Raw genomic sequence first — 24,994 nt, 5'->3', positions numbered from 1 at the left:
AAGTGCAGTGTTCAAATTGAGTATTACACGCAATATCAAGCGAACTACGCATCAAATCAGAAAAGTGTTAAGAGTCAATGTATAATACAGAAAGCCTGAAATTTGTGAAAGTTCCCTCGCCCCGCTTTTGTATGGAGGGGTGTACATGAAATTTTCAAATCGCAACATACGGCGAGTGATACCTCTTTGATAGATCGTGAAATACCAAACAGATTGCTACAAAAGTTGTTTTGATTTCAGGCAAGCCTGTCACAACAGCATTACCACAACCTAATATCCTCTAAAGTAGTAGAATAACGTTTAGTAATTCTACGGGTATGTGCGATGTTAAAAATTGTAATTTCAATCACTGTAAAGGAAATAATTTCAACACTTACCATGTTACAAATGATGCTCGATATGTTCTCCATCCTGCTCCACACACCTCCGTAAGCGACGGCATAGGGATGTTCGTACATCATGCAGCACCTCTGGAGTGATAGATGCACACACGCCTTGGATACGCGCCTTCATATCATCAGTAGTTGTTGGTACGTTGGACATTACCCGATCCTTAACATAACCCCAGAGGAAAAAATCAAGTGGGGTTACGCCAGGAGATCGTGGAGGCCAGTGAATAGGACCTCGGCGCCCAATCCATTTATTCGCCATACGGTGGTCCAATAAGGCTCTGACCTGGCGTGCGTTGTGTGCTGGAGCACCATCATGTTGATACAACATTATTATACGTTCAGCGAAAGGAATATTCTCTAACAACTCCGGGTATAGTACATCACTGATAAATGCGGCATAGGTATCACCGGTAAGACGTCCATCAAAAAAATATGGTCCAATGATATGGTTACCAAGGATGCCACACCATACATTAAGAGACCACCGATGGTGATGAGCAACTTGTCTCTGCCATAGTTAATTTTCCCTAGCCCAATAATGCATATTATGTCGGTTTACGTGTCCTGTGTTTGTAAATGTAGCTTCATCGCTAAACAAGATGGTGGATATGAAGTTGCGCTGTCTGTTTTCCATACCTTCCAACCATAGACAAAATTGCAATCTGGCAGGAAAATCATTGCCAGATAGTTCCTGATGTAAGATGATATGATACGGATGAAACATGAACAAAATACGCACTACAGATCTTTGGCTAACTCCACTGGCCTGAGCGAGGTGTCTCGTGGTAACATGTGGGTCTGCAGAGCTGTAACGACCCCTACCTCGTCCCCGGACAAGACTACCATGTTGCCGCAAACGTCTCTCCAATCGCAGAAATGCCGTGAGATGTTTGTTGGCGTTGGGTATAGCGCATTGCATACATTAGTGCCGCGTTACGATAGTTTCTTCTACATTCGCCCAACACCAGCAACATATCTACACAATGATCAAACACCGCCATTGCTCTATTCAAACGCTACCCAAACTAATAATATTAATGCGAGAGTGTTCGTTTCCTTGTACGGAAAACTTATCACCAAAGTTGATATCCCGTTCTTTCTACGTTTTTGAACCGTTCAACACACAACTACATCCCCTACCTACAATATCCACTGCCACTTAAGTCACTAACACTCTCACTAACAGCTAGGCAATGTAACATCAATGATGATTATTACGTGTCTATTTACGTTGAACACTATTACTCAACAAGAAAAAAATAATACCATACTATTCACACTGCATGAACAAACAACACACAGGTACAGTCAAATGTTCTCAGTAGAATAATGAAAATCACATTCCCGTCCCCTGTGAGATTGGCTCTATTGACACTTGTGTATACCAGCCATTATTAAGGAGGTAGAGTACTGGCTATTGCTACGTTTCTAATGTCTATTTTCGGGTTTCCGGCTCCAATTTATAATAAGTTAAAATGTCTATTTTCTGGAGTTGAGACACCACTAATTTTACTACATTTATTTCTACGTAGTATCAAGATTGTATCCCGGTTCTTAAACTACGTGACAAACACAATTTACAATTTTCATAAATTGGTTTTAATACTTAATCTTGAGAAGCGTTTATATTCCACATTGACATATTTAACAAGATGTCTGCACACTTACACTTACATTTATTTTGTTTCCATAGCGATTACATTAATAGTTGACGATCAAAAATAATCTTAATATATTTCTTTGCAACTTTCATTTCTTTGTATAAAACGGCTCAAATAATTCGCCTTTGATCCTTTTTTTCTATAAGATGGTACAGATTGTTAATGCAATATACAACGTTATCGTTGTACTATGTTCCGAAGGCCATCGGTTCCATTCCCCAGGCAATGACGTTGACGGGCTTTCCTTACTCCAACTGGGCACATGCTGAGATGTTGGCTACAAGTAGGGTCTAATAGGTACCTTCCTATCCCTTTCTCATAGGATTGTAGTGATTGAGAAACGACGTCTCTTTGAGCATACGTATTAGTATTATTTTTGTTTTATTATTTTCATTCATTTTATTATTATTATAACTAGATTTATTATTATTTTTCGTAGTAGTATCCTCCTCCTCCTCCTCCTTCTTCTTCTTCTTATTATTATTATTATTACGTTAACCCTTATAGGTCGATTTTGCTCCCGAACATTTTACTTGTTATTCACTTACAGTATGATGATGGAACCTCGTGTTCGACATATTGTTAGGCCTGTTTGTATTGTACATTGACTCTTAACACTTATTATTTGATGCAATAATTCGCGGGATATTGGCTTGTAACACTCAGTTTGAACACTGCACTTTCTATCTGAATGTGGAACCATTTCCGGCGGCCATTTTGCAATAGGTTTGCCCGAAATCAAAATATTTTTTTAATAAGCTGTTTGGTTTTCCATAATCTATCAAACAAGGTATCACTCAACCTATATTCAGATTTAAAATTCTCAAATTGGCCCCGGGGCCCCAGATGGGGCCCTGGGGCACCTCGACAACAAAATTCCACGTTGCCTATGGCGTTTACCTTTTTCATTTTTTTGTTTCATGTTTTTCTACTTAGCCGTTTCCGATTTATAAGTACTGGAAATTTTATCGGATACAGGACAATTTTTGGGGCCCATCTTGAAAACGGTGCCCCATATCATAAATTGTTTCCTACAAAAATTGTTCAATTTTTCAAGCTTTTTCGAACGAACTATCACTCGACCTATGATCCTATTTGAAAATTTCACGTTCACCCCCCATCCCCCAAAATGGGGGGTGGGAGAAACCTAATGTTTGACTCATTTCTGAGGCCTCTCTGTATTGTACATTGTCTCCTAATATTTTTCTTATATGATGTATAGTTCGCGATATATTGGCTTGTAACACTTATTTATAAGTACTGGAAATTTTATTGGATACAGGACAATTTTTGGGGCACATCTTGAAAACGGTGCCCCATATCAAAAATTGTTTCCTACAAAAATTGTTCAATTTTTCAAGCTCTTTCGAACGAGGTAACACTCGACCTATGTTCCCCTTTTAAAATTTCGCCTTTACCCCCCTCCCCCCAACATTGGGGGCGGGGAAACCTAATGTTTGACTCATTTCTTAGGGCCCTCAGTATTGTACATTGTCCCTTAATATTTTTCTTATATGATGTATAGTTCGCGAGATATTGGCTTGTAACTCTTATTTTGACTAACCCTGTATATATATATATATATATATATATCAAGTTTCGTTCTTTACATATAGAATGAAAGAAGACATTAACAAACAGGTATATTGTTATATTCTTTGAACACTATTTATGACTTATCTATTTTTTAAGTTGTATTGAGTATTTATCTTCATTATTTCGAGTTACATTTTAGTGTCTATTTTACTGCTTATTTTTTTAAATTTTAAGTGCCTATTTGCCTGGCTATTTTTCAAATTTTTAATGCTAAACATCCGGTCTGTACTTATAACAGAATTTGCCGGACCCTCCAAACTTGCCGCTCCACGCAAGTGTATGTGTTACAGGTATGGTAGAGCCGGCTCTGCATATCATATATATCTAGTCGAGAAATTATTTATATATGATATTTAGAAAAATACTATTAGGCAAATTAGTATTAGTTTTTACCATTGCACAAGTTATTTGAATTGTATACTGTTTGTTACATTATTTTCGTACATATTAAAGGCCTGCTTTCACGAAAAAACAAAATTTCATTTCTACTTTTATTTCTTAGTTGATATTGATGAAAACTGCTGGAACCCAAATTGTTAATAGGTATGGTATTCATGTAAATTGTAAAATATTTGGAGCGTATTAGTATCTAGCGTTTAATTTATGTTTCATTTTACGGTGATCACACCTACATAAAAATATTCCCTACTTAAATAGACGTAAGATGCACTACAAATGACTATTTGATAAAAGAAACGAAATTTAGAAAAAAACGAGAGGCATGATCGATCGGGTAGACCGTGCACGGCAACAACCCCCTAAAGTGCGACAAGTGAAGGCAGCTGTGAACAAGGTTCGTCAACGTAACATACACGATATCTGTACAAAGGTTGGAATTGGGTATGGAACTTGTCAGCGCTTTCTCACTGAACAGTTGAACTTGCATCGCATTGCAGCAAAGTTCGTGCCCAGAGTGTTGACCCAGGATCAAAAATCTGTCGAGTACAGATCTGTGAGGAACTGAAGGAAGCTATGAAAAACGATCCCATGTCCCTTGTCAATGTCATTACAGGCGATGTGAGCAAGGTTTATGCTTACTTAATGTAAACTGAGTCTTCTGAATGAAAAAATTCCTGGGTCTCCAAGACCCAAAAAGCACGCATGGAAAAAAGCAAATTGAATAGGGTGGTCATCGTACACCGAGAACCTGTCCCATGGAAGCACGGAAGTACGGTCAATACGTGATGTCCTAAGAAGGTTACGTAAAAATGTACGTGGCAAAAGACCACAGAAATGGTATAACGGTTACCTCATTGTCAACCAAGACAATGCACCTGCACATAGGCCCAATAAAGTGGCGCAGGTTTTGGCTAAGAACAACATGATAATGGTTTCCCATACCCCATACTCACCTGACCTGGCCACATGTGACTTTTTTCTTTTCCCCAACCAGAAGCTTCGGATGAAGATTCGACACCAAGAAATTCAAGAAGAATCGAAGCGGGCACTTGGCACTATTACAAAAAAAAAAATGACTTCCTAAAATGCTTCCAAGCATGGCAGAAACGCTGGGAGTGCTGTACTAATGCAAAAGAGGAGTACTATGAATGTGTTGGATGAATTAACTTCAAAGGTAAGAAATTTTCATTTTGCGGATTCAGTCCTGGAACTTTTGGATACACGCTTTATTTGGTCGTAAATTAATGCATGTGATAGAGGTTGGAATGGGGCATTCTTCTCCGTTATTTTATTATAGGACATTTTTCTAGTCAAGAAATGGAATCCAGCGCAATGAATGAAATTTGCCGTTACTATCCACTTTTGTACCGCTGGATCCATCTGATGAATTGTGAGAATTGGTAATAAATTTGGAAATAATTGTGATCTGAAGAAGTGTTGCAGTGCACTATATATTATCAACTTATTGTGAAGAAAGGTAGGAAATAAGAATCACTTAGGTGTAAGAAAAGCTTATGTGTAGGGGTATGGAGCATTTTTTTCAGCAAATTCCTTATTCGTAATATTGCAAAAGCAGAGAAACAAATACTGAGCGCTATTCAGTTTAAATATCCCAGTCAATTGTTAACAACGACAATAAACATATGTCGCATCATTTGCTAGGAATCAAAATGACGTGTTGGAGCAAGCGGCGGGGGTGAGGCAAGGTGAACAGACCTTTTACTTTCAAAAACGGGACGCATATTAATCGGTGACGGTGGTGGGAGGGAGTGACTTCCATATTGCATTTTGGGACTCAGCAGTGTTTTCAATTTACAAAATATACAGGTAAGAATGATAACACAATGTTTCAACTTAAGTACTACCCAACAATACTTTTAACTACTTCAACACTCAGAATTCCCAATCAATTCCCACTTGAACCACAGAACACTCAATTCTCATTTGAATATTCAGAAGTTCTAGGCACGGCTGAACCTCCCCAATGAGTGTTGGTACGGAAGAGCGTAGAAGTAGCATTTAGGCGTCCCGTTTGAGAATCAGAAAAACGGGACAACGGTTGAAAATAAGGGACTCTCCCTGCTAAAACGGGACGTCTGGTCACCTTGGGTTAATGTCTAGCATTATTTGAATTTCCGGTGGCTAAACAGATTTACTTGTACGATATTTATGTAATTCTTGAAGAGTCAAAATATGATCGAAATTAATATTGATGTACGTATTAGGTTCGGCATTATTGCTGTTAGTTCTTAGGCTACTTTGGCTTGTTGGTGATGCCCAAATTTATTCCTAGGTACTAATAAAGATCAAATGTTCATTCGCAATGTCAGAATTTATTAACGAAATACAGTACAATGTTTATAACAATTTCCTCATATGCTGTATATTATGGAAAATTGGTATTTTTTTTACCTGACTATACTTTTGAGTGAAAGGGAGCGCCAAAAATTCAGGAATGACTTTTTTCAATTGTTACGAAAAAATGTTTCATTGTTGGCCAATTCAAGCAAAAACATATCGAAAGTTCATGTTTAACTCAGTTGTTTCAAAATGTCGTGCATAAAGGGTTAAGAATGATAAAAAAAACAAAATAATTATAATAAAAACACTTCTCCCTTCCTCTCTTATAAACAGATGTTCTTACATTAAAAAGTACATCAAGAAAAATAACTAATATATATATATATATATATATATATATATATATATATATATGCCGATAATAGTGAATCCACGCCTCTCGCCCCGGGAGCCTTAACTCACGCGAATGCCCTGGTTTTCTAATGAGTATTTTTCAATGAGGTCATTTTCTTGCCTTCTTTCCATGAAATTGAACCTGGGATCACTTACACCGAAAGCGAGTACGCTACACGGGGCCACAACATTATATTTTAAGTGGAAGGAAGTTTTGGTTTTCGATTTTTAATATATTCTCAATTAAAGAGCGATGTACTAACCCTTAATTATGTGTTTTCAACTTATGCTTGAACATTTTTTCCGCCTAGATAAATATGTGAGTTATATTATTAATTCACAGTTCACAATAGCATTTTTCTCAGTTCTTCAGAAAGCTTTAGTAATCACAATTAGGAAACTTCCTAACTATGCTATTTATAAATGTCTGTCCGCCTGTCGACAAATGTCAGACAAAAAAAGGTACGATATATCAACAAACTTTTCTTTCAATTCATTCAGCGTCCGAAGGATAAGTTACATCTTCCTTGTTAACTTTCTCCGATCCGAAAATGGTTTATATTAGTCTTTTCCGTCTTCAACATTTATCGTCATAGAAAGAAAAGAACAACAGACAACAAAAAGCTTTTTCTCTTTTTGCAAGCAATTCAGTTACTCACGGCAAAGTAAAATTTCTCTCCGAACACTGTGCTAAAACTAGAAATGGATCAAATTTAACATTATTTCTCTTTTCAACACTGATTTCCGTTGAGTAAAAGCGGTAAGATTTATCAATTTACGACTTTTTGGAATTGATTCACCGTTCCAAAAAAACGTTTCGTTTTTCCATTAACCATCTATTCAAATCGGAAGAGGTTCAAATTAACAACTTCCGTTTTTAGTACTTATCGGCATAGAACATAAATCTTAATTCGTAGCAACAACTTGTTTCCTGCATTTGATTCAGGGTGGCAATGGAGCATACCATTACAACCCGGAACTCCCGACCAAAATTAGAAGTGGTTGAAATTGGATGTATACAGTAAAGAAGTACTCGAAAGACTACGAATATACATTTATACCGATTGTGTATCTCCAAAGATTCTAGAAAAGTCAATTTTAGGTTCATGCGAATCGGTATATTTTTCTCTGTAACTCTGAGGATTGGATCCCAAAATATTTGAGCGTAATCATCTAAGAGATTGGAATGCGAAAGAAGTGTAATGCTAGCAAACCTTTTTCATAAGGTCACTATATTTAGTACAGCATACCATATTATTTGTATGTTGAAATTATAATTACTGGAGTTATTAGGGAGTTGTTACTGAAAACATAATTCAGATTACATTTTTGAATTTACCATTGTAAATTAACCTTTATCTAAATGCTTAATTTACAATTGTGAGAGTTACTTGAAATTGCTGCAAAATCTACCAGGTGACTTTCTTAGAATAGGTTTATTTCAGAATAACGGCTGTAAAAGAATTCCCAATTTTAGTGCAGTTTGATTAAAATGATGCAGGAAGTATGGACATTTTATGCTCCACTCGTTTTATAGTGTACGGTGTATGCAAGCAATGTGGCAGCAATGAACACCAATCTTATATCCAGTTATGCTTAAAAGCCTTTGATCGAAAAGAAAGGAAGTACTGATCTGAAACATTAGACCTTCTTTCAAAATCGGTAAACAACAGAAAGTTTTTCATGTTCGGATGATAAATGTGCCTTTCTTCTAAAACAGAATTGTATATTGTGAACCAAATAAATCATGATTTTGCACATTTGAGTTCTAATATCCTAAATATACTATCGTAAAATATTTTATAAATTAATAATTGTACAATAATATTTTTTGTATAATGTGTTTATTTATTTAAATTGCAGTGTGTATTCCGCAAGGTGGGCTAATACAATAATTAAGCTATTGTAGATCGAAATCATGCTTCTGTTTACCAGACATTTCCTCCAAGAAACGTCTATTCACGGAGTTCCGGAAATAGTGAAGGAAAAGCGTTCCATTTGGGAAAGGTTAGAAGTTTCATTTTAATAAGCAGTTTAAGTAATTTGTGATGTGAAACTGTCACAATATTAATTTTATAAGATATGGTACAGACAGTATATTCTAACAGTTATGGTTTTGTTGTCGTAATTTTGTCTTGAGAGCTGATATTTAGCAATGAATTTGTATTATAAGTTTCAACTACTACTTTTTACTAACTTTTATCCTTTTGTCCTTTTTCAGTAGAAAAAATAACTAAGCTAATCTAATTAACTTCATTTAAAACTTTTAGTATTTATACTTTTATTATATTTTCGTCTATGTTCAACTTAAGACCAAGATTGACATGAAACCTAATCACTACGATGATCTAGACACAATTCAAATTTAATAAAAATTATATTATTTTTAAAAGACTGAATAAGATATCACGTAACAGAAGTAATTTAGAGGAACATAGATCTAGCCCCCTACATTTCTTACACATGTAAACAGTTGATTCGTATCTATCATAGATGAGTTTCTTAACATTAATCATATGGGCTCACACACACAAATAAAGTCCGTATTTTTGCTCATTATTCTTTATCAAGTAATGACTCTCATTCGTGATTAAGGCTCATGTACCGTTACATTACATACTGTAATTGTAAATTTGCGATCATTTTCATTAACATATCGGGTGTTCTAAAACATGGCCCAAACATACCACAGCGCATTATTCTACAAGTCAAAGTAAAGCAAAAAAGTATATATGTTTGTATATCTATCGAGTCATCGTCCAGAAGGACGAATTAAATTATGTGGCAACGTCGCATATGAAGAACCATATATTAGCTCTATCAATTTATCAAATAGTTGCAGATGACAGCTAAAGTTGATATACATTAGCACTATGATCACTTATTAGTATAGCAACCGATTCAACTCCTTATTTTATTCGTAGATTAAGGCTAATGGCTCCAAATTAATCTGCAACGTTGCCACATTGTGAAATTTCGATTCCCCATAGCAACTCAAGGAGCCCTCGGAGGTAGCTTTATTTTATAATTGCCATAATATTTTTGCTTTATCCTGGCCTGTAGAATAGTGCTCTGTGGTTCGTGGGCGTAATTTATAGAACACCCTATATATTTACAGGCTGTTAATACTCGAATCAAAATAAGAGTAAAAATTCATATGGACCTATGGCGAAAAGTTCATAGTTTCAGAGCTAGAACTGTCCAAAATCGCGAAAAAGCACAATTTCAAAAGGCCATATTTTGAATTCCAGAAATTGTGGACGGTGGTTCTTAACAGCAAAAAGGGAACCACGCATATCCAATTCAAAAGAGCACATCTTGTCAATTTTCAATAGGGGTACAGAGTATTCCCTACACGGTGTAATTCTCAGATATGCTCTCAATAGAGCTTTAAGATATAAGCTGATTTCAACTGTGGTTCAAAGTAGGCAGGAGGTAAGCCTTTACAGCAATGGGCATCCAATGTTTCGCAGGAAAGCAGGAAGTGTTAGGAACCAACAGCTTTATGCTGTCTTTTTTGTGTGTGTATGTCTGTGTGTGTGTGTGTGTGTGTGTGTGTGTGTGTGTGTGTGTGTGTTCGGAATTATGTGTGATGCATGTATTTCGTCAATTTGTATAATTCACTTTTTCTTCATTTATAAGCATGAAATAAAACATTGCAGCATGCGTTTTCTCTATTAGAAGAAACATCTATCAAAGCTTATCCTTTGCCTACTTTGAACCGATCAGAAATTCAGAGCATATCTCAAAATTCGGTTGATGGTATGTCTGGGAATTTAACCCTTCATGAATACTCAGTACACCCATTGAACATTCATGAAATATGAAATTTTGATTGCGTATGTGTGACTTCCTTTACGCTGATCAGGACCACCATCCACAACTTCTCGAGTTCGAAATAGGGTCTCTTGAAATTTGGCTTTTTTGCGATTTTCGACAGTCCTAGCTCTGAAACTGTGCACTTTTGCCCACAGTCCATATGAACTTTTTTTCTTGCTTTGACATAAGGAACTACCCCCAACAGTTTGTTCATTAACACCGTATATAAAGTGTAATTCCATATATTTTCAGGCGTTTCATTACACTCACACTTACCGACAATTTGCGTACAACGTATATTAAGAATTTGAAATCTCCAAATCATAGAGAAAACTCTTTTTCTAATGTATTATTCTTTATTAGTTTTCGATAACACTTTTTAAATATAATAATTTCATGTTTGTGACGATACGGAATACTAATGGTATTTGATAGAAGAAATTCACTAGTAAGTGAAATTGTAAGTAGATCACGAAAATAAGACAAAACTTCTATGAAATTTCGCAAAGAAAAACTTGTGCTAAATTTGCTGTTGTCAACATATTCTCAAAAATAACTTTGATTTGGTCTACATTTGGTTTTTCATGTGGGTAAAGAGAAGAATTTTAGTTGCGTGAAGATCTAGTTTATAAATTTTCAAGAAAGTTAATTATGATTAAAGTTGTAATTTATAAAACTCTAAATGAAGGTTCTTTATTGGTAGAATCAATTGTTTCAAAGTAATAGATTAAATTATATCTGAACAGAAATAGGACAAATGTTTAACTTGAGATTTCAAAATATGTGGAAAAATAGGCATAGGACCGAAAAATATATTTGAAAAATGTTAAAATTTTGGAGGAGAAAGGAATTTGTGTTAACAACAAACTGCGTCTACTCCCTCGAGGAGTAGGATAGGAGCTATCTAGAAAACCCAAATTGAGACTTCGTTTAGATACATTAGAGTCCCAGATTTTACGAGGCCAATGAATAAATTTAATTCATTTTTATTTCTTCTCAATAAATCAGCTACAATTACTTTCACTAAGGTTCTTAACTTGATAGTATCCTAGTCTAGTAAACTAAGAAAAAAGAGGAAAAGAAGTTCAAAGAAATTGCGATCAAAACCTTCTTTCTGGGGACTTTTATTTTGATGTCGTTAACATACCTCCCATTTACAGTTCCTTTTTTGTAAAGGAGTAAAAAGGGATTATTATATTTTTGTGCTATTATCTATTATGAATTTTTGGAGGAAAATAGTTATGATAAATATTTTAGTTTGTAAAATTATACGTTAGAAATTTACTTATTTCCTCTCTGTAGTGTATTGCATATGCCCCACAGGAAGTCAAGGAAGGAACTGTACCACTAGTTAGATAATTTAATAATAAGCAATACTTCCTTGCATCATAGCAGCAGCACATGAAACACACACATAAAGATACGTTATTAGATTGGATACCCCCCTTAGGCTGATATAGTATAAACCAGAGGTTTTTCGAAGTCCAAACATTATTCTCAATTAATAGGTATACCAAGGAACAATTTATTAACGAGATAATAGAGAACAATTAAAAAACAAAAATATATATACGCATATAAGTGAAGCTCATATAGAACAAGATGTAAATGTATAGTCTCTTTCCTCAAATTTGAATTTCAATTAACTTCTCTCTCTCTCTCTATATATATATATATATATATATATATATAACACGGTAGTAACAGTAGGTGAATATCAGATTACCAAAATAATTAAATTTAATTATACATTAAATCAAAACTACTTTTACCTGAAGATGAAAAGGGCAACTTCCAACTCGGGAGCGAACGATGGCACGAAGTTTCACAAGCACAAATTATCATATATTTAAAAAAAAGAAAACACTTGTGGAAAAAAACTTTTAAAAAATCACAAACTATACAGAACTAAATAACTGAACACTTCCGTCTTCGATCCATTCCCTCGTTGTCCATTGAATTGCAAGGCACAATTTTACACTTTTAAAAAGTCCAACCAATAGGCACCCGATTTGAATAGTGTAGTGTATTACAATCAAATTTGGACATACTACGAGCATTAGCCAGTGTAGCAATAGATTCTTCGATGTTAGGGGTGACTATATTATCGGCTTCCACAAGCTTAGATAATTTACCAAAGTTTAGAACTAGCCGTCCTCTACCTGGACTATTTTTGACAATAAAGCAAGGGGACCGATATTCACTAGTACTCTCCACGATAACCCTATACACTACACCTCCTAGAATCAATAATTTTTGAACAAAAACTGCGATACACCTATAAACATCTGCTTTATGCACTCTTGTCCGCACTATGGCAGTCTAGTAGAACATATGAGCTCGAACACTATAATTATTATAATTTGTAAAGTTCAGTTCTTCTGTAGAGCTTCAAGATTATTTTTATGTAATATATTATGAACTTTAAGTATCTTTTTAAGGATAATATTTATCCAACTGTCTTTCTGCCTCAATTCTGCACATTTTCTCTTATCTCCCTTACAAATATAACACATGCCAGATATAACCTTAACTGTAAAAATTTAATTATAAATGTTAACAATATATAAGTATATAGAAATAAAATAAAATAGAACAAATATATTAAGACTAATTATAAATATAGCGACATTAAAGTACATTGAATAAATCTAATGCTGTTTTCCTTCTTTTTTCCAACACTGTGCCACAGTTTATATATCAGCAGCCTCTTTCCGAGTTCATTTATTTGCCACTTTTCTTTCCTTTCATTCGCGCTTTTTTTTCATTACCTTATTATTTACTTATTTCCCGTTTCCAGTCACTGGATACTTTCGCAATCTATTTTATGACAGTTTCCACCAGGATTTTGTTAAGCTTCACATCGTTCCTATATCGTTTAATTCCTTCTTATAGCGTTTTTAAATGTTTATCCAATATAATTCCTACCAGAAGCGTTAATGAAAATAAGTAAGGAGGTTTTGTTCATATTTCATAAACAGAAATTCAATTAATAATATCATGTTATTGTGTAAATAACTTTCATCATAATATTAACAATGTGAAGATAAATGTTTTCGTTTTACAAGGTTTGCTTTTTATATAGTTAAATTTTATGTAAAGTACTTGATGTGCAAAGCAATATGTTTGTTCCAAAATTTATTAAAGTGTAACAGTTTCGTCAACTATTCAGTTTGGCATCATAAGACACTATCTGTCTCTGAGATGTGTTTGATGAAGTCGAAGTGTATATTTGGTAGCCGAATATTTTATAAGCAAATGTTTCCTTACTGTAATATATGGTGTGAGTCATTTCTTATGATAAACTCCAAAAGAGTAGTAAGTATAAATTCCTTATATTTTTTTCTTATTTAATATTTTTTTTTCTATTGATGACTACAGCACAACCTATATTTTGTTTAATGAATTGAAGCGAGAAAGTTTGGCATGGTGGCTTGTATCTTTCATTATTAAATTATATCTATATGCTGTTGATGTCTAATTAACGTTTGCTAATACAAGCAACAAAATCGTGAGAAACCACTCATATAACTTCAAATTGTATGAAATATTTATTGCCTCTCATTGAGTGTTTCATTCACTTGGTATGTAAGTTGGCATTGTCAACACCCGTCTCATCATTGATGACCGACACCTACTAAATTTTCAACCATGCTTCGACATATTTTCTAGACGTCTCCCTGTGTTTGTCAAATTCCGGTTGGCTACGTTATTTGGGCTTCTCCGATTTCCATTTCTTTCTTGAAGTAGCTTAGGAAATCTTACATCGACAATTCTACTAATTTAATACCACTTCTATGCACAAATTTGCAGTTGCACTCAGCTCCAATCTGCAAAGCCAGACGATCTGGTACCAAACTCTATGGAAGAAGTCTTATAAATAAGTGAAATACTTTTTTTTAAAAAAATGAGATCCAGCAAAGAATATCCAGTAATCTCTGTCGGAAAATCTAACTGAAGATACAGCAATCTTAGCGTGGTGCACGATATCATTGGCTGAATTGTGATGTTCACGAAAAATAGATTTGTTGAGTGCCTTACTTGTAATAGGATGATCATATTATACGTATCTATATGTTTCTGCTTCATATGAATTCCACATTTTACTCATTGATGGAAACAAAACAGATGGGTCTCCGTGTGCCTCACGACTCTTCCTCTACACTAGTCCAATTAAAATGAACTTATCTAAAATTGCAGGTATAAGCCCGAAAATCCGTAGGAGAGATGATCACTTGTGATCCAACGTTGAGGTTGACAGGAGTTAATGAGAGGCTGCGCGCAGGTGCTTTAACAACACACACACCTCACCACATGTACGACAAAAAATATGATGGTAATAAAAGAGAAAAAACATATTAATAATATAGATCAAAGGTTTATTTTTTGGCTGACACTTCTAGTATAGAAAAACCACATAGAATCAATTTAGTACTTAGGTAATTAAGTAGAAAAATTCGTTTTAATTTTCGATGGAGGAATTGTTACGTTATCATACTTCTTACAGCTCGCTTCCTTGTTATATAGAATCATGAGTATATTGGGTCTTTATTGACAACTCTGATTAGCATTTGTTTCACATTGTTGATATTCAACTAAAGTGGCGCTCTATACTTCAGATATAACATTTCTAATTTAACATATGTGGATGCTCTCCAAAGTAGTCACTTCAAATACGCCATAATCATAAGTTGTTAGGGAAGAAAATATATTATATCCGAAGAGTAACAGGCATTTCTCGTATCTCAATCTCATAAATATTGGAATTAAAATAGTTTTATTTTTTTAGACTGTTCTGGACAGCTTGTGTGGCGATATGTATTTCTGCAACAGTGGTAGTTATTCTTCAATCTTGGGAAAAATATCAAGAAAATCCCACTGTCATAACCATTCAGAGAAACCGTCATGAATGGAAATTCAGATATCCATCTATTATTTTGTGCAAAGACATTCCAGCTAGTACAATAGAAGCCAAGAAATATATTAAGAAGTAAGTAACAAATTGTAAAATATGTAATTTATCAAACGCTTTCAATAAAAACGACCAACTAAGTACAGGTTTCTTTGGTTGACAAACGAATAATATAAGCAATAAGATATTATAATTTGTTAATGATGGAATTTCTTTATTGATCTTAATGGTCGGTGAAGTGATATTATGGTTTTAAATGTACACGCCCCAATAGAAGATAAGGATGACGATACCAAACACAATACGAAGAACTAGAACGGTTATTTGACCATCTCCCGTGATACCACATGTAATGTTTTGAAGGATTCCATAGCGAAGGTAGGACGAAAGGATATTTTCATACCGATTGCAGGTTATGTATAAGGAAAATAATGATAACGATGTTAGACTCGTGAATATCACAACATCAAAAAACCTTAACTTGAAGAGTAAACACTTGAAGAGGACACTGACCACTACCTTCTAGAAGATATAATAAGAGAGAAAGATTGTCGGTAAATAAAGGCAATATTCGATGTTCGAAAACGGAGAGTTTTAATTTATATAATTTAGAGAAGATCCAGGTGAAAAGCAATTTTTCGACTAAAATTTCAAATTAATTCGCTGTTTTAGAAGGTTCCGAGTACATTAATACTGAGGATACTTTAGGTTGACATCAAAGCTAATATTAAAATTTCAACAAACGAAAAAATGGGACACTTCGAAATAGGTAGGTACAAACCGTGGTTCGACCAGTAATGCACCTAACTAGCACAGAAAGAGAACATGGAAAAATTCATTGACTACAAAATGTGAACGAAATAACTACAAAATATTATTAACATCACGCGGAAAACTTTCAAATGTTTTAGAAGAAAAAACGCGAAGTTTGAAAGACGAAACTATGGAACTTGAAGATAATAGGAAAAACAAAAACATTAGGGACATGTATAAAGAAATCAATGGAGTTATAAAATGATATCAATATCGCGCTTATACATTGAAGAAAGTGAACGGGATAGTTCTTACTGATACAATAGCATTTTTAGTGTACCGAAAAGTTCCTTGAAGATTTGCCTAACACTCAGCTACAAAGTAATATTCATGGAAAAGGAAAAATGCTAAAAGCAGAACCGTATTTTCCAGGACCTAACCGATTAGAAGTAAAAATCTCTACAAAGAAAGTAAACAATCACAAATTTTCGGATGTAGACGAAATTCCTACTAAATTAATTTCAGCTGGAGGGGACACATTGTAGAGCAATATACCCAAACGAATTCTCCTTATGTGTGCCAATGAGGAATTACTACAAGAGTGGAAGAAAACAATGATTGTTCCAGCTCACAAGAAATGAGACAAAACTGATTGTAATCAAGATAGTTCTCTCTTGTCAACATCCTAAAAAATCATCTCAAACGTTCTATTAACAATTCTGACTCCATACGGAGACGAAATTATTGGATCTTATCAGTGCTGATTTAGGCGAAATCGACTACATATCGACTAGATTTTTACAACTCGACAAGCACTTTATAACAAATGAAAATACAATATCGCTTTATGTCAATTATTTACTGATTTTAGAAAGACTTTTGCGACTTGGTTAGGAGAGATACATTGTACAATATTCTTACAGAATTTTAAGTGGCGAGAAATTTAAGTAGATTAATTTAGATATGTTTAAACGAATCCTAAAATAAAGTCCGTGTAGGACAATTGTTGTCCACGAGCTTTCACGTAGAGAATGGACTGAAACAAGGAAATGCGTTTTTGCCATTATCCAGTTCTGGATAACAATATAAGGAAAACCAAAAATAGCAACCAGGCCCTAGACAATCTTTTAAGTCTTATATTCCACTTTTAATTCGGTTATTCTAAAGGAGAGGGTGATGATGAAAAATGAATGAAATCTTGGAATGAAGAAAATGAAATGAAACGGGACAATCCGAAGAAAACCCACTAACACAGTGTTTGTCCACCACAAAGTTCACTTGGCGCGATCTGGGATCGAACATATAACTCAATGCACCATTGGTGAAAGCTCTAGCACTGAGCCACCGCGGCCCACCATGTGATATCGTATGCTGAAGATGTAAATTTTAAGATATGATAGTAGAATAATATGAAAACATGCGCAGAAGTCTTATTAAATCTTCCAGAAACGTGGGATTAGAATAAAATTTAGAAAAAATAAATGCATAGAAGTTCGTCGGAATCGTAGTACTGCAAATTGTTTTTTATATTAAAATATCAAATGTTATTTTCAGTAAAATGGATACTTTTTAGGACCAATATTAACCGACAAAAGCCATATTTACGAAAGAAACAATAAATGTTGACTAGAAGCAGGGAATCTCCTATTCTTCAGCTAAAAATCTTTTCTGGTCAGAAATTCTGTCGAGAGATTTGAAGCTAAAAATACTTCAAAAAATCATCATCCTTGTTACTCTGTATGGCCGCGAAACATGGTCGCTTACTCTGAGGGAAGAACGTAGACTGAAAGCATTTTCCTCCCAAGACGAATATTCGCACTTAAGAAAAACGGGAATGGGGAATGGCTGAAACTTCATAAGGAGGTGCTACATAATTTACACTGTTTACCAATCATTGTTAGGGTCATCAAATAAAATCTAGGTGGACAGGTCAAGTAGCCAGAATGGGAGAAAGAAGAAACGTTTTCAAAGATTTAGCTGGAAGTCCACAGGAAACCGATCATTAGGGAGACCTAGACGAAGATGGGAGGACAACATTAAGATAGATTTCGCAGATATATTAATACAAAGTAGAAACTGGGTTCAGTTTGCTAAGGATAATAGTCAACTGGGTCTTTTCTGATTGCTGCATTGAACCTCCGGGTTCCATAGGCCATAGAAAAATGAAATGACATCTTTGAGTTTTACGTCGCACGCATATGCCGATTAGGATAAAGGAGACTGTGATGATGAGTAATGAATGAAATGGCGGATTGATGAAAGTGGGAGGAAACAGGATAACCCCGAGAAAACACAACCACAATATGTTTGTCCACCACGAAGTTCACTCGGCGAGGTATTTTATTGAACCCGGAACCCCAAGCACAAGAGGTGAACGCCACGTGCCGCCCTCATAACTCAGCTACCGTGGTTGCCCATATGTCATTGAGTTAGTTCACTTGGCGTGGGATTTGATTGAACCCTGAACCGCAAGCACTAAAGGTGAACGCTCTACCACTGAGCCACCGTGGCCGCCATATGCCACAGAGTTAGTTCTTAGAGATATCTTAAAATTTTAGATTAAGAAACTATTGTAATATTTAATAGTATATTTACGTTATGCATATAATTCACGGCTTAACTACGCAGACTCATGGAATATTGAATTGTCTTTGTCTATGATATATTGAGCTTCCTTCTACTAAGACACAATTCTTCAATTTCAGAGTCAACATATGTCGAGATAACGGTCACAACTAAATTTAATTTTAAATATTTTGAATTAAATATTTTGAATTCAATTTACTAATTGAATAAGTTGAATTTGGAGAATATGAAGTAAACCAACATAAGTGTTACATACTACTACAGTTTAAGTAAAGAAAATAGTATTTCAATTCAGAAAAAAATATTGAAATTTAGGCTATACTTTTTTTCAAGGATACTGTATTAAATTTTTTTAAAACAGAAACGCACGTAAAAATTCTGGAACACAATTCAAATACTATAACGTACGAAATTAAAGGTTCTGATGAAATATATTAAATTGGTAGTATTTTATCTTAATTCTTTTGTTACTGTTATTATATTTCAGATTGTATGGAAAACTTCCGAAAAGCAATGCATCGTTTTATTTGAATTATGTAGGAGCTATTGGGAATATTAATATAACAAATTTGAAGGAATTTAAGAAATTGAAAGGTATAATATTGAAAAGCAATGCATCATTGAATGAAATCCGTCTTCGGGTAAGAGAGAATTATTTTAAGTTTTCAACAACTTCATTATTTGATTCGTTTGGGTAAATATAGTAGTGTAGTGGGACACCTTAATCAATCATTGCTTCTTTGGCACGGAGGGATCGGCGTAGCATTAACACTTCATGTATAATTCGTATGTTCACTTTCTTTTGTCACAAAAAACATTTTTAACCTATATTTTTCTTTGAGATTATGGCTGGCAGTACTTAAAAATCATTATCGCTTTTGGAAGAATAACACTGGGTTAATACTATATAAAGGTAGTGTTTTGTAGTATTGGGCCCCACCCAAAAGATCTGGGTGCACACCAGGTGTTATGTCACATTTGTTTACGTTTTTCGAGTAAACTAGGAAAGAAGATTTTACATTTCAATGTAATGACACATACCAAACAAGTTACGTCAACTATCTGAGGGTGCATTTTCAATATTAATCTACTTACGTATTATTGTGTAGTTTCATTCCTATCTATTCTACTTAATAACTCAATTACACACTACAAAACAGCAGCTGATTTATGCAGGGTATATCTCAGAATGTTCACAGCTTAGGTCATGCTTACCAATATCTCATTTTTTCTGGATTCAAGACTAAAAGTATCACAGCAAACCCTGCACGTGTGGGGTTATTTATGAAAACTAGGAGACTAATAAAACGTCTTGATTTACTAGTGATACTAGTAAAAATATATGATTGTGTATTTTTCAAACATACAACAGTAAAATACTAGCTACTGTTTGTAGACCAGTGTTACAAAAGCAGAGACTTCCCTCATCAGTGATCTCATTTCGCAAACATCTTGCTCGATGCGATTAGCTTGTGTGAAGTAACCAAAAAAAGTTTCATTTTTTTCACCCACCACCTTCGAAGACAGATATGCCACCTAAGACGTACCTGTAAGATCAAAAATAGTCCCCGCCAGCATCCACGACCTTCCGCCAACATTCGGGAAGGCCATGGATTCCATCTTGGTAGAACGTGGTTTTCTGTGAAGTGATAAAAGTATCAAGTGCATTTTGCACTTCTACTAAAGATTTGAACTTGCGTCCTCTAAGTTGATCTTCCAAGGAATGGAACAGGCTACAATCTACCGGACCTATGTCCGAGGAATACGGTGGATACAATAGTGTTTCCCATTCAAATCGTATAATGGTGTAGAGAACGTAATAACCGCGTGGGGCCTAGCCTTGTCCTGTAACAAAAGAAGCCATTTCGATTCAGAAGTGCTGGCTCAAGAGTTTTGAATGTTTTTTAAACACGGCTAAACTACTGAGAGTATAGAGTTGCATTGATGCTCTGATTGGCTGGTAGAAGTTTCCGATCCACAATGACACGAGCGGTCCACCAAACAGTCAGGAGGACCTTCGTCTAGTGCAGTGCTGGTTTCGGCCCTTTTGGAAACGGTTCATGGAATGCTAGTTACTGATCATGGCTACTTGGATCTTTATACAGGACCCAATTCTCATCACATATCAACATCCTGTTCAGAAATTGCTCGTTCTCAGACATGGTGCGTCTTCAAGTGTTTGTTCACCATCCTTAAACTTGTAAACCTCCTAAACACTGTCCATGTATTCACGACACCATCACCAAAGGCCTGAGGTATCTTCCGTGCCGCTGCAGCTCCGCTTGACCCCAATTTGACCTCATGGAATATACACGCCCTTATGACGCTCTGTGGAGGTATCAGGTTCACTGTATCCTTACGCAAGTTTACTGTGTAACTGAACTGTACATCCAGGTAATATGTTGGACATACGCACACCAACAATTGACAATCGCCTTATCTGCATTCGCATTCAAATCGGGGTGCATAGACTTACAGAACACAGGTCTGAAGAAAAAGAGACAGAAATTTCTTGTTTACCTCTATTATTTATTAGAAAACATTAACAATAGATTATAGGCAAGTACTACATTTGTGTAACTTTAAAAGTATAAATAACCGTATTCCCACGTTTAAATAACTAAGATAAAATTTTCAATCCAAGTGCAAGCTATGGTGAAACGTGTATACAGAGAAGAATATGCTTTGATTTATCAAATACTGACAATGAAGAAAGAAAGGTCTGTAGATTTTGAGCAAAAATGTAGGGTCTAGGTCAAAACCCCCACAGCCAAAACCCCCACACTCAAGAAATGTCAAAACGCCCACACGATCGGTCATAACCCCCACACAAATGGACAAATCCCCCAAACGCACGATCGGTCAAAACCCCCACAGCCAAAACCCCCACACTCAAGAAATGTCAAAACGCCCACACGATCGGTCATAACCCCCACACAAATGGACAAATCCCCCAAACGCACGAACGGTCAAAACCCCCACAGCCAAAATCCCCACACTCAAGAAATGTCAAAACGCCCACACGATCGGTCAAAACCCCCACACAAATGGACAAAACTCCCACACATAGCAACGGTCACAATCTCCACATAAATGGACAAAACCCCCACACAAATGGACAAAACCCCCACACAATCGGACAAATCCCCCACACTCTGAAAATACCGTGATTGCACGTCTTTGTTGCGGCTCTTTACGACGCCCACCTTAGTGTTTCTGTCATTTCAAAACAGTGCAAGAAGAATAGTTGCAACATCGGTTTAAGTGGAATAAAAAATGTTATTAAAAAGTACAAGGGCAAGACACACAACCAGGATCATTTCAGAGTGTGGGAGATTTGACCGATTGTGTGGGAGTTTTGTCCATTTGTGTGGGGGTTTTGTCCATTTATGTGGGAATTGTGACCGTTGCTATGTGTGGCTGTTTTGTCCATTTGTGTGGGGGTTTTGACCGATCGTGTGGGCGTTTTGACATTTCTTGAGTGTGGGGGTTTTGGCTGTGGGGGTTTTGACCGTTCGTGCGTTTGGGGGATTTGTCCATTTGTGTGGGGGTTATGACCGATCGTGTGGGCGTTTTGACATTTCTTGAGTGTGGGTGTTTTGGCTGTGGGGGTTTTGACCGGTTCCCAAAATGTAAGTATCTAAGTTGAGTAAAATCTAGGAAACTACTAAAACAATTTAATATTTTCATTTTGAACATTTTGTTTCCATTTTCACTTTCTTGTCACTCCTATCTGTCTGTTTTAATGCATTGTACCAAGTGTTCATTGATGGAGAGAAGTAATTAGAACTCAATCTCAAAAGTGTAATTAAAACATTGTTCATAGTAAAGATACCAAGATATGTGTAAACGCTTCAAAACCCTACTGCCTGAATTAACAAAAATGTCTTCAATGGAAATCATAGCACGTAATGTAACATTCGAATTACAATTTTCGTAAAATAAATTTATGGGAACGTTAGTTTTGCTCTAGGGTTAACAATTATGAACTTGTTGCTGTTTGTTAGTATCGTTGTATTTAACTTATTAGCAAAAGATGGCCATGCTCGCGCAGAGTGAATTGAGCTCATGCTTATGTCTGGAGAGCAAAGCACCAGGATGAATGCAAAAGGTTTTAACCATTGCTATTCGGAAATTACAATTACATTGTTCAACAACGAAAATGTAATTTGAACAAAATTAGCTAATTTTTACTGATTTTGTGGTGCTGAACACGAATTTGAAAGTTATTTTCGAATATTAGCTCTACTTTTCGTTTTACAGTCATCTCTAATAATAACGCTTTAAAAATAAATATATTCGCTTTGTTTGGGTTAAAATGTTACACTGATAAGGCAACACTGGAGAAACTACATGAACGCTTGGTATCATTGTGTTCCTTATCTCAGTAGTGTTGTGCTATTGTTAGAAATTACTGGTTTAGTGCAGTAATCATCGTTTTGGGTGTGACGTTTCTGTAATGCAGGACATAAAAATACAACTACAAGTACGCAAAAATACTGGTATTTCGAATGTATATTTTTAAATAGTTGTCGGAACTATTTCAAGTGACATTTTGAGGATTTCAATAAACAAAGATGCCGCGAAATTGTGTAAACAGTGCGGATAGCTTCTGCTATGTATGTGGGGAAGTGACATTTTCCTCACAAAAGCAGACTATAACACCACTAATGAGAAAAGCCTATCAATATTACTTTGGTTGTAAAATTGGAGACCAAGATAATTCTTGGGCACCCCACATTGTGTGTAACACTAGTGCCAGCAAACTAAGAAATTGGATTAATTTGAAGGGGCGCTCAATGTCTTTTGCAGTGCCCATGATTTGGAGGGAGCCAAGCGACCACATCAGAGACTGTTTTTTTTTTTTTTTTTTTTTGTATGGCTCCTTCCGTCAAGAAGGGAATTTCCAAGAAAGAAGAAGCGGGCCTTGATCTATCCTAACATTCCTTCTGCAATGCTCCCTGTTCCACCTAGAGAAGGACTACCTGTTCCTGACCCATCTAAAGAATACGATTTTTTTTTCTGATGATGATCAAGAAGTTGAAGCTCCTGAATCAAGTACTTTGAAGGACCCTACGTTTGTTGTAGAAGAACCTCCATGTGAACCACATAGACTTACTCAAGAGGAACTAAGTGATTTAATCAGAGACTTGGACCTCTCGTAAAGCAAAGCCGAAATTTTAGCGTCACACTTAAAGCAATGGAATTTATTGCAGGAAAAGTAAATATTTCAGTGTATCCCAAAAGGGAGAAGATCTTCACTTCATTTATTACTATAGAAGACACACTTGTAGCATATACAGATGTAAATGGTCTCATGAGGGCATTTAAAATTAATTACGAGTGGAGGCTCTTTATAGATTCGTCCAAGGTGAGTTTAAATGCAGTGCTTTTACATATTGGAATAGAACTTCCTTCAATTCCTGTAGGTTACGCAGTTCATATGAAGGGATCTTATATAAAGTCATAACGTTTACTTCAAGCCATTAAATATTACGATTTTCAGTGGGTCATTTGTGGTGACCTTAAAGTAATAGCACTGTTGCTAGGTATGCAGTTAGGGTATACAAAGTATTGTTGCTTTATATGTGAATGGGACAGTAGAGACCGTGGATCTCATTACCGCAAAAGTGATTGGAGTACCAGAGAAACTCTTCAGCCGGGAGTGAAAAATGTGCAGCATGAACCACTAGATCGTAACCGAATTTTGCTTCCCCCTCTATATATTAAATTAGGTCTTATGAAAAATTTTGTTAAGAACATGAACGAAGAGGATGAGGCCTATAAGTACCTAAGAGGACAATTCACTCGATTAAGTGATGCCAAAGTTAAAGAGGGTGTTTTCATAGGGTCACATATTAGGCAACTATTCAAAGATCACAAGTTCGACGAAATTCTCCAAGGTGAGGAGAAAGCTGCGTGGGAAAGATTGAAGAGTGTTTGTTCACAGTTCTTGGGAAGACACCAAGCAACAAATTACAAACAACTGGTAGCAAAGTTGTTATTGTGCTACGAAAATCTTGGTTGCAATATGTCTCTGAAACTCCACTTTCTTCATTCACATCTAGACTTCTTTCCCGAAGATTGTGAAGCAGTAAATGACATGGTGAGCATTTCCATCAAGATATTGCAGCCATGGAGAAGAGATATGAGGGAAAATGGAGTTCTAACATATTGGCCGA

The sequence above is a fragment of the Thermobia domestica genome, chromosome 5 (assembly GCF_964235325.1).
Source record: "Thermobia domestica chromosome 5, izTheDome1.hap1.1, whole genome shotgun sequence".
NCBI classification, from domain to species: domain Eukaryota; kingdom Metazoa; phylum Arthropoda; class Insecta; order Zygentoma; family Lepismatidae; genus Thermobia; species Thermobia domestica.
The sequence above is the reverse complement of the archived record's forward strand: the minus strand, read 5'-3'. Positions refer to the sequence as shown.